Genomic DNA, 15438 nt, shown 5'->3' with positions numbered 1-15438 from the left:
CCAGGATGGTCTCGATCTCCTGACCTCGTGATCCGCCCGTCTCGGCCTCCCAAAGTGCTGGGATTACAGGCTTGAGCCACCGCGCCCGGCCCAAAGTAAGTTCTAAATATTTCCAAGATCATACAACCGGTAAGACACTAAATATCTGACTCTGGCTCTTCTAATGGCAAGTTCAGGAAATTTTAGCACTATATTAAAATGTCATTAAAATTCGATTCCCATCATGTGTTTTCCAAAGGAAGATAATTTTGTTAAGTAAAATATTTATTTTACTATTTTTACTGTTTTTAAACTGATTTATTCTTTACAGTGACATGGGAAAATTATTTCTGGGATAATAAGGTAGAACAAAAGTTGGGATAGCAAAAAAATAATACAGATCCTGATTGATTATAACAGTGTAGGACAAAGAATTACTCAAATATTTCCTAAAAGTAGATATTATCAACAATTCTACTTTTACATTTGCTGTCTATTATCTATGTAAACTTTATCAAACATTCTGAAATGCTTCTAATTTGCTCTTTTACCATCCCAAGTGATCAAACTTCCATACATTCCACTATTTCAGAATCTAAACTATATTTCTGATTTCACCACCTTTGTTTGGACCTGGTACAGATTATAGGTTCTGATGTTTCAAATTATGTCTTCAGTCTATGTGTCTGATTTTGGCTTTGACCAGAATGATCTCTATATTCCTACAGAAGCATCAATTACTGACACTTTATTTATGCTTTGTCCTGAAAAGAATGGGTTTGAATTCTTTCTCCCAAAAAACTTACAGTGATCAATAAGAAAACAAGACATATTTACAGCATCATGCAGACTATGAGTGTGGAATAAAATAAAAACCAGCAGGTTCACAGAGTAGCTAAAATTCCTCATTTCAATCTCATTTGCAGGGAGTGCTGAAGAGTTGATATACTATATATTTGGCACCTAGTATGTGTCTAGCAATGTACCAGTACTTTCCATGTAGCATCTCATTTATTTCTCAAAATAATATTTTCAGAATGGTAGCAATTCAATATGATTGCATCTGGACTAATGTAGCAAGATGATTTGGCGAAATTTATGTGTCAATCAAGTGGTGGGATCAGAATGTTGAATGTTACTGTAAGCTGGTATGACTCTGATATTAGAGTTTGAACATTCCACTATACCAGGCTGACTCCCATCTCAGATTCATTATGATGAAGCAATGCCTTCTGTAAAGCAAACAACAACAACAAAAAAATTCTACGGTCCCCCAACCGTCTGAACAGATTCTTTCTCTCAGTCAGGGCAATCCAAATTTAACAGGAAAAACTGGTTCATGCCATCACGGGGGCTGGAAAATGGACATGCCTCATTATACCCTCCTCCCTTTCAGAATTGCTGATAGAAATGACTCTTTAATAAGAAACATTCACAATTTACTTTTTCTGAAGCCTGTTACATGGAGGCTTCATCTGCATAATAAAACTTTGGTATCCACAACTCTTTATCGTAACCCAGACATTCCTTTTCCTTTCTATTGATAATAACTCTTTCAACCAATTGCCAATATGAAAATTTTTAATTCTACCTGTAACCTGGAAGCAAGTCGTCTCACTTTTCTTGTGGTATAACCAATGTATTTGATTGATGTCTCGTGTCTCCCTAAACATATAAAACTAGGCTATGCCCTGACCACCTTGAATACCTGTTCTCAGGGTCTCCTGAGGGCTGTGTCATGGACCATGGTCACTCATATTTGGCTCAGAATAAATCTCTTCAAATATTTTACAGAATTTGACTCTTTGCTGACACTTCTAAAATATCACTCTTTACAATGAAAGTGACCAAAGCAACTTTAATCCAAAATACGTCAAATGTCTAGCAAGAAATACAAATACATTATTAAGTAAAAGCATACTTCTTCCATAAGTTCAAACACTGATTTTCTTTGTATATAAATTAATATTTACTGTTTTAAAGTCCTACTTGAGAAACACGTCAAAAACTGAAAGGATCCTAGTGTATGTAACAAGCACTGGCACTGAAGAAATTTAAACCAGACAAGTCATTTGTGGCAGAGACAGACAATCCAGTGACCTAAATCCAGTCAGACTAACAGAATACAAATACAAAAACCCAATAACCAAAGCTGAACTCGGAGTCTAAGAAGTTAGAATTGTGCCCTATGAACAATTTTATGCTACCACCTAAGAGTAGCCAAATTTGGATTCCATTTATCTTTGTAAGGATACTTTGGAGCTGCAAATAACAGGCTGACCAAAAATGGTTTGCATAATAGGGTCTTATTATCCCATTTTATAAGAAATCAGAAAGTCAATGGTTCCAGGGTTGGTAAATACGCCAGCAAATAGCTATTATCCAGGACACTAGTGTTTTCAATTCAGTTGTCCAATCCTCCACATGATTACTTTTGTGTTCAGGTTGTTGTTTCACAGTCACAAGTTGACTGTCTCTATTTAGGTAACCATATATAAATGCAGGTAGAAGAATATCTCATTTTATTGCATGAAACAAAACTTTCTAGATGCTCCCAAGCAAAAATTGATCTCCTGATTAGATGATATCTCCCTCAAAAAGTGGGGAAATAAATATGGGTCATTTTAGCCTTTCTAGGATATGGTGGACTCACTGACAAGAAAGGCTAGAGGAATGGGGAAGAAAGGGCAGCTAATAGTGTCTACCATATGTAAATCTGTGATCATAAACAAGTTTACAGACCTTAAATGATCAGTCCCTACAACAGAGGCTGAAGTTAAATCCTAAAATTACCTGCCATGTTCACGTCTACTTTACTACCTTTCCCCAACCATCTTTAAAATGTATTCGGAGATTAGAAAACCTGCTTCAACTCCTAGGATTAATAATAATCTGGAATGGAAAGAAAATAGCAGAATATTCAGAACATGAATAAGATTTTAAAATATCCTTTTCACTGCCAAACAACACTGTTCTAAATGTCCCCAAAATCTGGGACTCCTACTAAAAACTAGTTGTGGACACTACTCATAATTTATTGACTGCTTATAATCTATGAAGTACTGTGCTCATCTGGTATCATGACAGACCTGGAGAAGAGTCTATGGGGAGTGGTAGGAAATAAAAATAGATATAAGAGACATGATGAGTTCTCAAACACGTCTTTTCCATTGTTAACTCTATGTATTTCAAAATATTTATTTTATCAAAGCTATTGATTGCTAGAGCACTTAGTATATGCTCATTTTTGGAAAAGAGTAGATAGACAGTCCTTGCTTTAGTCATTCATAAGCCATTTGAGTCTCCTGCCATTGCTGTCTCTGAATCTCTTTTCCAATGAAACACATGCTCTGTATGTTTCCTGCTTTCAGTGTTTCTGTTTTTGTTCCTTTTAACAATTCCTCATTTTTTTCTATTATAATTTTCATTTATTTAGGTACCAAGATAGATTGCAAGACAGAGTTAGCAAGCTGAGGAAGAAACCTAGAATTGAGATAAGGCTGAATGGCATCAAACGTCAAGGTTTATGCATCCATCACAGCAAGAAACATTGGAGAGCCTGAGATCCATGAACTAAGAATATGGAGATACTGAAAATTCAGTCTCTGCATAAACTAGGAACCTTTTCTTTCCTCTTTTAAATTAGAATGTCATATTTTATTATAAATTTGGCAGAAAATTATGATATTAACATTAAAAAATAGAAGACAATCAGTTGAGTCTGCTTTAAAATTTCTTCATATTCTCATAACATTATCATTCAAAATATACTATTTATTACACAAGATTCTAAAAAGAAACATTTGGTAAAACCATGTCATTGTCAGTGTTTAGGTGAAAGTATTGGATATTTTTAGTAAACTCCGTCTAAACCTTCACAGACAACATGGAGAGAATTTGCTGACCTGAAATGCACAATATCAGAATTTCAATATAAAATGTACTGACTGCTTATAATCTACAAAGTACTGAACTTGGCATTTTCCATCACACCAGCCCAGTTTTGTGCTGAGGATTGGAATGCATACAGAATATAGGAAATTACTATGATACAATGTGCTCATGGATAACTGCCATGTAGCTGTGAGAGAAAGGAGTGACCCAGAAGTTCAGGAAAGCAGAAATCACTCTGGCTTATGAAGGAGTCAGATTTTCCAATTAAATTGCAGGTAGAAAAAATACTTTGACAGATAATGATATTAGACATTGATCAAGGAAAATGTGTTTTCTCAATATTAATCTGGCAGCACAGACCAGGGTAGTATAATTTTTTTTAATAGTTAAATTGACAGATGATATTGTATGTAGTTATCATGTGCACCATGATGTTTTCAACATTTATATTGTGGGATCACTAAATCCAGCTACTTAACATATGAATTATCTCACATGGTTATCATTTTTGTGGTGAGAACACTTTACATCCACATTTTTCAAGAATACAGTATGTTATTAACTACAGTCATCATATTGTGCAACAAATCTCTTGAACTTATTCCTCCTATTTAAATAAAATTTTGTATCCTTGGAGAATAGCAAATTTGAATAAGGAAAGTTGACAAGGCAGGAAGATCAGCTAAGGGTGTATGCAACAGTCTGGGATGGAGGTAATACAAGTAAAACTACAAAGAGAAGAAAGATGCTAGGAACTGGCCATGAGTACTGTGAAAGAAAATAGGATGCCACAGTGGATTTTTAAATATCTTTCCAATAGTATATTTTTGGAATGGAAAAAAAAAAGGGCAATTGACTTTCCCTTTCTGAAGAAAAACAAATATGATGAGAGTTACTACTTTTAGTTGAAATATTTAAATTCCACCCTAAACTATAATTAGAATTAGAAATTCATTTTTTTGCAGGCGCCTGCAATCCTAGCTACTCAGGAGGTTGAGGCAGGAGAAGTGCTTGAACCTGGGAGGTGGAGGTTGCAGTGGGCTGAGATCGCGCCATTGCACTCCAGCCCGGGTGACAGAGCAAGACATTGTCTCAAAAAAAAAAAAAAAAAAAAAAAAGAAAAAAAAATTCACGCTTTTCAGTTTAATCTGTTTATAAAATCAGTTTTTAGCAAAACAAACATTTTATAGAACTGTATACAGGTTTGCAACCTAAATTTCTCATACTATAAACTGATAAAGTACTGCTCTAGATGAGCAGAACTTCATTTTAACTTTATATTTGCTTGACTGCTTAGACTTGAGGTTGAATTATTAAACTCTTTTTTTTCTTATGGTGAAATGGTAGCCACTGTGTTGAATGCTGATTTAAATACCATAGGGAGTCCTATTTAATATATACATTGTGATAGATGTAGCTTTAGATCAGGCTTTGAACATTCAGAGGCCTTCACAAATCAGGAGGTAAAATAAACATGTAAATCGTGCCAGTTACAACATAACAGGGGCGGCAAGGCTTGTGTGAAACTAGAAGCACATGTTGAATTTTAGGCATCTGCCTAACCACTGTGCTAGGAAGCAAGTCAGGAAAGGGTGAACCCCCCTCAACCCCCACCCCCCACCCCCCGGGCCTGCTTTAGCTAAGTGTATCCTATCTCTCTGGATACTTGCTAATTCTTATTTATTTCTCTGGTGTATCTTCTCCCCAAGACCATTATATAAATCCAATAGGGGTTCAAACATGAATAGTTTTAACAGTTAAAACTATGAACAGTTAAGGGATTTTTGTTGTTGCCGCTGTTTTCTTCTTCATAAGGCACCTGAATTTTCAATCTCCTAAGACTGTTTACACACCCGTATATTTTGTTTCCTTGATAACTCCACTCTGGTACAAAGTTGAAAGACAGGCTGCTTTTCAGACAGGGAAAGTTGTGATGGGGAAGCTGAGAGAAGGGACAGAATCTGATCTTTCAAATAAGATTCAGTCATGAATTTTATAGTGCCATTATTTAATTAGCAAAGCACATAAAAACTACTTTGATTCAGCTGTGTCATATCAAAAGATATTAACAGCTATTAGTTTTTATTATAAGCCAAGTACCATTCCATGAATTTTAGAACCCAATTTTATAGATGAGGAAACAGAGTTGGATAAATTTGTCTACAATCATTTAAGTAGAATGTGTGAGATTTGGACCCAGACTCTCTAGTGTATCCTATTTTCCCAAAAGCATCTCAGTACTTACCTAGGAGCCAAAATTAGAACAAACAAACAAAAAGACTTCTAGGTAATTTACATATTTTCAAAAGTGGCTGAGAAAGTGTTTTGTTTTAGTTTTATAAATATAACATCTAAATGCCTTTTATTCACAGAGAAAATTGGTTATCCATTATAATGACTTTATTAAATTCCCTCCCTTCATTTTGTAAACTGCTCAGAATGTGGCTATTAATGTTAATTACTTTGTATATGACCTGAAGATTCATGTGCCCTAACTACATTTACTGGTGTGACTAAAAGTCATCAGACCAAAATAACAACAAAAATAAAAACCACATTACCTTACGGGCAGAAAATTGTATTTGTGCACTAAGTCTCCATATATTATGCAAAAACATCAAATGGAAGAAAATTTATTTTGACTTTTATTATAAATTTAAAATGTCACCAACCATTGTTTTAATTTCAAATGTGTCCATTATTTTACTTTTCACACAAATAATTTAACCTTTGTAATTACTGTTAGAAGAATAATTTTACTGGCACTCTAAAAACAAAAGTACATTTCTATTTACTGACATTTGATATTTTCAGCCATTTTTTAAAGGCTATTTTTTATGTTTTTGAAAACCAAAGATCTTAAACTGTCAACACATCAATGCAAAGTCTAACTCAAAATGGTTGCTTGTCCAGTAAACAGAAGCCATTTTAGATCTGCTGCATTATTTAACTCATACAGCTCTATTGGTCAGGGCTCTATCAGATCCAAATAAAGTAAAATCAATTCTAGCTCGTGCAAGAAAAGGAGTTTCTACTGGCTCGTTTAACCAAACCACAGCAGGTGAGAGGCTCAGTGGTGGACCTCACTGGGCCTGGGCTCAAGGTAGACTGAAAAGTATCAGGCCTCTCTTTTCTCCATCTTGTGGCTCAATCTTAATTTTATGAAGATAGGAAGATGTTCAGGCTCCCTCTTTTACATCTTTGTAGAAGATTCACTGGCTAGGCATTTGAGCCTGAATGCAAGCACCCCTTACAAAGGTTCCCAGAAGCCGGGTAATATGGCTCAAGTCTGAGCAGCAGCAAGGTTGATAAGAGTCCTAGCACTGTGGAATACCTGCAGGAACACTGCTGGATTTAGAGGAGGGCAAAGCTCAGTTTAAATCTCAGCTCCAAAATGCAGTGGGTGGTTTAGGTTAAATATCAACCCTCCTCAGCCTCAGCTTCCCAAACTCTACAGATCATAATAAACATTTATTTTGTCAACATGATTCACTGAACAGCATGTAAAGGGTATATAGAAAGCCTGGCATATAGTTTCCACTTAAATGTGTTGGGAGACTTGAGACAAAGAGGAAACTTGTGGTTTCCTCTAAACAGATGGATTCTGAGAGGATCAAACGTAAGGGCGAGTATTTTGTAAATATTAAAGCACTATGTAGATGTTAGGTATATTATATTCATCTCCAAACACTGACTTGTGATGTTTATCCACCACAAATTGGACCAATGCTATCTACCTCGCCCAGTAGAGCTTAGGATGCTATCCCAAAGCCTTTGCCCTCTAATATGCAAAACAAGCCAGGATAGGGACCACTTTTTACATCTCCTTTGCCCCTCTCCTCCTCCTACAATTCCTAGCAGTATTCTGAGCAGAGAACAAAGGCCCAACATACATCTAAAGGCTGACTAATAAGATTTATTCCATCATCTTGATATTGACAGAAATAAAATGTCCCAATATACAAGTGGAATCTCATCTTTTTTTTCTACCCAAAATATTCCATATAGTAAAGTATTGAGGAATTAAGTACATTATGGTTCTGCTTTCAAGTTGATAACAAACAACTAGGTTTGGATGTTTTAGGCACCCTCTATTTATTGCAAAAATAATATGACTACTGGGGAGGCTGAGGTGGGAGAATTGCTTGAACCCGGGAGGCGGAGGTTGCAGTGAGCAGAGATAGCGCCACCGAACTCCAGCCTGGGCGAGAAAGCAAGACTCTGTCTCAAAAAACAATAACATGAAATGGCTAGTGAAAACTACAGTTAATAAAAATTTGTAGCCATAACAAATAAACAATGTAAGCAGTGTACTGAAGACAGGAATTATTTCAAAGTTGAAATACTACAATATCAAAATAAACTTTTGCATGAGTGCGATCCTTCCTGAAATTCATTAATGCCCTATGTAACCTTGAAGATGGAGGTATTTCCCATTGGTAACTTTTAAAATATGTGTGTTTTAGACGACCTGGTTTTTACTGTAATTTCATATCGGAACTTTCTACAGTTAAGTTTAGCATTTGAATGACATGTGAAAGAAGCTTTAACAGTTATCCTCTCTGCCCTCAGGCTGATGCAAAATGACGGCTACAGCTTCCCAACAATAGATTTGTTTTTATGTAATGAACAGTGTGAATCATGTTTCTTTATCTGGTCTGGCTGTTAGAAATATTAGAACCACATTTGTGGCCCAATTTTAGCAAATGTGATAGATGTCCAAAACATGCATTTCATAATAAACAAATTCTTTTTAGTTTTACTTTTTAAAAAACGTATCTCCTCTCGTTATTTCCTCATGTTTGAATTCTTTAGATGTTTTGGGGCTACTCTGTTTTAGAAAAATATAGGATATGCATAAATGAATAAGGTTGAAATGATTTCCCTTTTCTATTGTCTGGTACTACTTGATGTAAGGTAGTCTCATTTAATTATGCTTTTCCTGCATCACCTTACATAAAAAGTGATCAATGTAGGCTGTCTCTGATATTTTACTTCCCACTTCGATTTTTTCACGATGAAAGGCATATTGCAAATTTTGAGAAAAAGAGAGACATAGGAAGATAAAATTAAGGTGTCCTCCCCACAGTTTAATTAGTGTTCCCCTCACCACTAATTAAAGGTGGTAGAAGCAGTTACCTCCTACCACCAGAGCCATGTCCTGACCACTGATAGCAATTCGGTGTGTAACATTACAGAACACACAAACAAATACACATGCATACACACACACACAAATACACATGCATACACACACACACACACACCAGTAGAATGTGTGTATACGTGTACACACATGCATAGTCTTTTTCTCACATCTCAAATTTTTAAAGGCCAATTACCATTCCATTGTGTGGCTACATTATAATTTATTTAACCAATTAATAGATATTCAGGGATTGGAGATATAGAAAGAATGCTGTAAATGACATTCTTATACATGCATACATCTTTGCTTATGCATTTTGGTAGAATTTTTTTTCTTCTAACTTTAATTTAATGGTTCTAATTTGCAACCAGACAGGAATTTAGAAAATCAAGATGATTAAAATGCCATACAAAATGAAAAATGTGCTTTAAGGTTTCTTCATTGGTAAAACTCATCTGCTTTAAATTTTAATCTTTATGAAATCCATCCCTTTCCAACTCCAACAGCTTTTACTTTCTCTGAATTTACTTTTCTCTGGAATGTTGAGATTATCAGCTAACCATGACTTCTAAACATTTATTGAACACCAATAGTTGGTAGAAATATGCTCCCCAGAAATAAGAAAAGAATTAAATATGGTTTCTGAAGAAGAGTACAATTTAAAATGATAAATTAATAATATTCTTAATTTAACAAATAATTCATAGAGAGTTCTTTTTTAAAAAAGGATCCTCTCCAAAACTTTTAAATGCAACTAGATATTTAAATATTTCTGGAACATATATACTATACAAGTGAAGGCATTTCTCTTTTATATTATGCTACAGAGTTTATTGTTACAGACATGAAAACACACAAATCAATAATATTATATTAAGCATGGTGTACACTAATATAGTCCTTTAAGCAGCATATAGATTTATATTTATTTCAGTCTGAAAACATGTGTTTTAACTAATTTTATTTAATTCCTTTTATTTTGACTACTGATTTGGATTTTTTCATGCAAGTTTATTTTGTGTCTTCTTTACATTTTTTGTAATACATATATTCTATATGGTAGACATATATAACATACATAGCAGAAGAGCAAAGTATTGGGAATAATGCAATTAACCAGTAATGGTCAATGACATTAAAAAAATTAAAAGAAATGACAGAGAAAAGAAACGAATTATTATAGATATTTAATATAATTAGTATACTATTAATAGAATATATTAATAATTGTTATGTTAATATACTGATTATATAATTATTAATTTAATAGTCATATATTACGCATTTAATATAATTAAAGAATTATATAATGTATCATACAGAATATATACTATACATGGGATATATCTATATCTATATATGTATATATCACACTCTTGATGTGACTTCATGAGGGCAAGCTTTGAAATTGGGCATGTGACTGCATTGGCCAATAAGATGTTGGAAGATGAAATGCAAGTGCAAGTCAGGAGCTGAAATGCATTTGCACAGCTGCTTTTTAATTCTGTTTGTCCTGGATAAGATTTTATATTAATCTTAGTCTTGGTTTCTTGAACCACACTGGAAATATATATTAGAATTCCCATCACTGCATTTGTATTTTTTATGTATTTATATTTTAATGTTTTTAAACTTTTAATTTAGGATCACGGTGCATGTGCACTTTTGTTATATTGGTAAACTCATGTCACAGAGGTTTGTTTTACAGATTATTTCATCACCCAGGCACTAAGCCTAGTACCTAATAGGTAATTTTTCTGATCCTCTGCCTCCTCCCACTCTCTACCCTCAAGTAGACCCTGGTGTCTGTTGTTCCCCTCTTCATGTCATGAGTTCTCATCATTTTGCTTCTACGTATAAGTGAGACTATGCGGTATTTGGTTTTCTGTTCCTAAGTCAGTTTGCTAAGGATAACAGACTCCAGCTCCATCCATATTCCCGCAAAAGACGTGATATTCTTTCTTATGGCTGCATAGTATTCCATGGTGTATATGTACCACATTTTCCTTACCCAGTCTGTCACTGATGGGCATTTAGGTTGAGTCCATGTCTTCGCTATTGTGAATAGTGCTGCAATGAACATTCATGTGCATGTGTCTTTATGGTAGAATGATTTCTATTACTTTGGATGTACACTCAGTAATGGGGTTGCTGGGTTGAATGACCTTTCTTTGAACTCAGAACTACTAAAGTTTATTTTAAATAATACATTTTTTAAAAATCTCATTTTAAAAAAAAGTATTTTATGCTGATGTAACTTACAAGTCCAAGTACTTTGACTGCCAAATAAATACTGAAGCCAAAGTGGGAAAAGAAATGCTTTTTCACCTCTAAATAGAACAAACAGATGATCACAATGTATAATCAATTCTAACTTCAGCTTGGTATGTACAACTGCCAATTAGATCATTTGGGCTCTGAATTTTAAAAAGCCTGAAAGAGCATTTGCAAACAGAATGAAAAAATTTAGATTTTAATACTCCTCATTCCTTGGACACAAAATGTAACCTGGAAAGCATAAGTGTTACATTTCTATGAAAGATTCAGGGACATTTCTGCAAGATATTCATCCTATCAGTAAACAGATGTTAACAAAACATGAAAAACATAATTTGATAGTTTTCACATACTAAAAACAAGGACATATTAGAAAAGTTGTCCTACCAGAACTGATATGGTAAAGCTAATAAAAGAAGATAATACTATAGTGGATAATGCTGTGGTCCAGGTAAGCGATAACACATGTTAGTTTATTGCAGAACAGCTATATTTTATTGTTTTTATGTATGTGCCAAGTGCAAAAGATCTACAGATAGAAATAGAGATATACAGTACCTATTAAAATAGTCCACTATCTAAACAGTGGTTTCCAAAATGTTTTCTTCATGAAGACTATATGTGAAAAATGTTTGATCATGTGCCCCAAAATAGGTACACATTAATATGTACTTACATAAGATATATTATACTCAATTTAAAACTATATGTATAAACTACCTTTTAAATTAGTGCATATGTTATGAAATACAGCTGAAAATACAAATCAAAAGGTAAGCAATAAAAAATAATTTTAATACAAATTTTAATGTCTCTTTTTTCTTCAATTTCCTGTAGGGATCCATGTTTGCCAGTTTAGAAATCAAGGGTCAAAGAATATAGATAATAAAATGTACTAATTGCTATAATGGAGACATGAACATGTTTCCATAATAAGAACTTGGGAGGATCAGCTAAATCAGTGAGGAAAGTAATTTTAAATTAAAATCATGAGAGACTGAGGGCCTATACTTTGATACTGGAATATCATACCTATGATGCTATAGTGTCTTTTGTTACTATTATATTACTTCCTGTTAAATTGTGTTAATACACAAAACTTTAATTAAAGGATTTTAGGAAAAGGTAATCATGGTGGCTAGTTTGTGAATTCTTCCATAATAAAAGATAATACAACCAGGATAGCAAAACAAAACAAACAAAAAACAGGAACAAAATCTACAACAAAACTAGGTGGCAAGCTGTGATGGGTAGAATTTCAAAATGGACCCCAAGATCCCTGCCCACCTGGTGTACACACCCTATACAATCTCTCCCCTTGAGTGTGGAAAGGACTTATGCATACAATGGAATATTAAAGACAGGATTACCTTAAGTTACAGGGTAAAGATTGAGGGGTTTTGTAGATATAATTAAAGTCTCAGAACAGTTGATTCTGAGTTAATTAAAATGGAAATTAACATGAGTAGACCTGGCTTAATCAAGTGAGATTCATTAAAAGAGGGACTGGGCCTTTTTAAAGAAAAGAGAGTCTTCTGGCCTTGTAGAAGGAAAGAGCCATGTTATGAACTACCTATAGAGAGAGCCCAGTCTTTCCCTAACATTAGAGACTCCAAAAAGTACAGCCTTTGTCTCTCCTTTAACAGCTTTGAAGCAGCAAGATGCCATGAATTGTGCAGCTGCATGCAAGGAAATGAATTCCGACAACATGAGGGATCTCTGAAGCAGATGTTTCTCTAGTAGAGTCCACAGATGAGAATGCAGCCCAGAAAACTCCTTTATTTCAGCCTGGTGATACCCTACGCCAAGGACACAGGTATGGTAAGTCTGTGGGACTTCTGACACACAAAAATTGTGAAGTAATAAATGGTTGTAATTTTAAGCAGTCAAGTGTATCATGTGGCATAGAATTTGTTAAAAGACATAGGAAACTAATGCACAAGCTTTCTCAAAGATTCTTGTGATGGAATTGAGTGAGAATAAGCCATTAATAGTCAGAAGACACTCACGGTAGCGGCATCAGTGTTGAAGAAAATAAAGCCTACCAAAAGTCCATTTAACATACCAAAATAGCCAACAGGTTGTCAATGGGAACAGCAGTCATTGAAAGGGCATTTTCTATGCCAACTCACTGGCAAGGGCAAAGGTTTTTGCTTGTGTTCAAATCAAAAAGAGTTGGAACAACCTGAGTCATATGAATTCCCAAAAGCTACCTTTCAGGACTAAGTCTCACATTAAAGATAAACTTTGGAAATAAAAACCAACCAAAACAAACTGGAATAAGAGTGATTACAGAAAAAGTCCAGAAAAACACTGGGGAGAAGACAAAGCCAGGATAAATCCGTAAGCATGAAGCTATACTTCTATCTATTAAAACCACCAGAATACAGAGTTTTAAAATTATAAAGATATAAAAGATATTCTAAGCCACTACCTTTGTTTAAAATTTTAGAAAGCCTAATCTCATGTAGAAAATTAAAAATGAATAAAACATTGCATTCATATCTTACCTAAAGTTGTAATAAGATTATAAAAGGAGGAGAAAATAACATCCCTACAGGCAATGAAAGCATGCAAAAAAAAAAAAAAATTGTCAAAAAATCAGATTAAAACTCTAGCCTAATTTTCAAAATGAGCTAAAACAAGAAAATAATGGAAGATATGAAAATCAATATGAATAAAATTAGAAAACTCAGAAATTGGGTGATAAACCTCAGGAAATTTAAAATAAGGAAAGTAAGTAATTTCCAAAAGGAAAATGAACCAGAAAGAATGCAAACAAAATGGGCAGTGCTATAAAAGCAAAAATATAAACATAAGAAAATGTTTTAAGGAAAAAAAATGAAAAATGATTTGAAAGGATGTCACAAATATGGAAGGCAGAATAAGAAATCCAACATATAATAAGACTCCTCAAAGAAGAAAACCAAACCAAGAGGCAGAATGGATACTAAAATTAAAAACTAAAAAAATACTTTAAGTTCAAAAACATGTATATATGAAGAGTATGTTGTAAACTTGGACAAAATCACCATGATAACCAAGAAGGAGACATATTCTACTCAAATTCTAGCAAAATTTTAAAATAAAAAAAAGAAAAAGAAACTTTGGGAATATAGGGAAAGAACTCCAAGGCATTTTTTATAAAGGAGAAAGAAAAACAGACTGTAATCAAAATTTTGACATCATTGACAGCAAATGCTTCATGGTAGAAGACAACTGAAGGAATAAAAATAAAAGGTGATTTTAGAGCACACAAATAACTCTGAAATATGAAGGTGCAGATCAACTGTTATCTGCATATGACTCTAAGGAAATATTATTCAATCAGCTCTTCCTGTACTATCACCTTCAGGCATCCAATCTACCTGAAAAAAACAATGACATAAGGCTAGTATCTTCACTAGAAATTTCCAGTTAAAAAGAAAAAAAAAAAAAGGGAAATATTGTGCCCTAACTCTCAGACCCCATTGTTTACCTATAATGAAAAAAAGGTATAGGGTAGAGAGGACAAGGATTGATGCCAGTTTTGTAAATTGAACTTTGGAAAAATGTAAATTTTTGCTAAGTTATAAAGCAAAATTAAATCAAGGGGAACATGTTCTCAAGACTTCCTGAGGCTGTGTCACAAGCCATGGTTACGCATACTGGGCTCAGAATAAATCTCTTTAAATATTTTACAGAGTTTGGTTTCTTTCATCAGCATTAATTGGCACCCACAGGTAGCCTCAGAGAACACTCAGGACCTGCTAAAGAATCACCTGAACTCAGAACTAAGATACCAAGATGTGCTCATTGAAAGTCCCCCAACTTAGAGATTCTCTCCTCTGATAGAATTGGTTAGTCCTCCTAAGCCCTGTACCTCTCACTTGGTTGACAGTCCTTTGGTTTATTCTGAGCTGGTTCTTTTCCTGGGGAGCTTTCAGCATCCTAATTTTGATTCAGATGTGCATTCTAAAGGATCTTCTCCCTTGACTTTTTCTCTCATAACCAATTTCAATTAGCTCATCTTTGCATTTGCTGAAGAAACCGGACTGTCCTTTGCATAAACAAATGAGAGACTGAGCTTCTCAGTTCCACTACACTGAAATCTAGACTACCGTTCAGTTCCTACCTTAAACAAAAAAAAAATTATATAT

At 34.2% G+C, this 15438-nt stretch overlaps 1 protein-coding gene across 9 annotated transcripts in view; it reads right to left on the bottom strand.

Moving 5' to 3' along the window:
* Positions 1–15438, bottom strand: part of GULP1 (GULP PTB domain containing engulfment adaptor 1) — a 330664-nt gene that overhangs the window by 164873 nt on the left and 150353 nt on the right. The window lies entirely within an intron of this gene.

This window comes from Rhinopithecus bieti, unplaced genomic scaffold, assembly GCF_001698545.2.
Source record: "Rhinopithecus bieti isolate Rb0 unplaced genomic scaffold, ASM169854v2 scaffold_2827, whole genome shotgun sequence".
In the NCBI taxonomy this organism is placed as follows: Eukaryota; Metazoa; Chordata; class Mammalia; order Primates; family Cercopithecidae; genus Rhinopithecus; species Rhinopithecus bieti.
The sequence above is the reverse complement of the archived record's forward strand: the minus strand, read 5'-3'. Positions and strand labels throughout refer to the sequence as shown.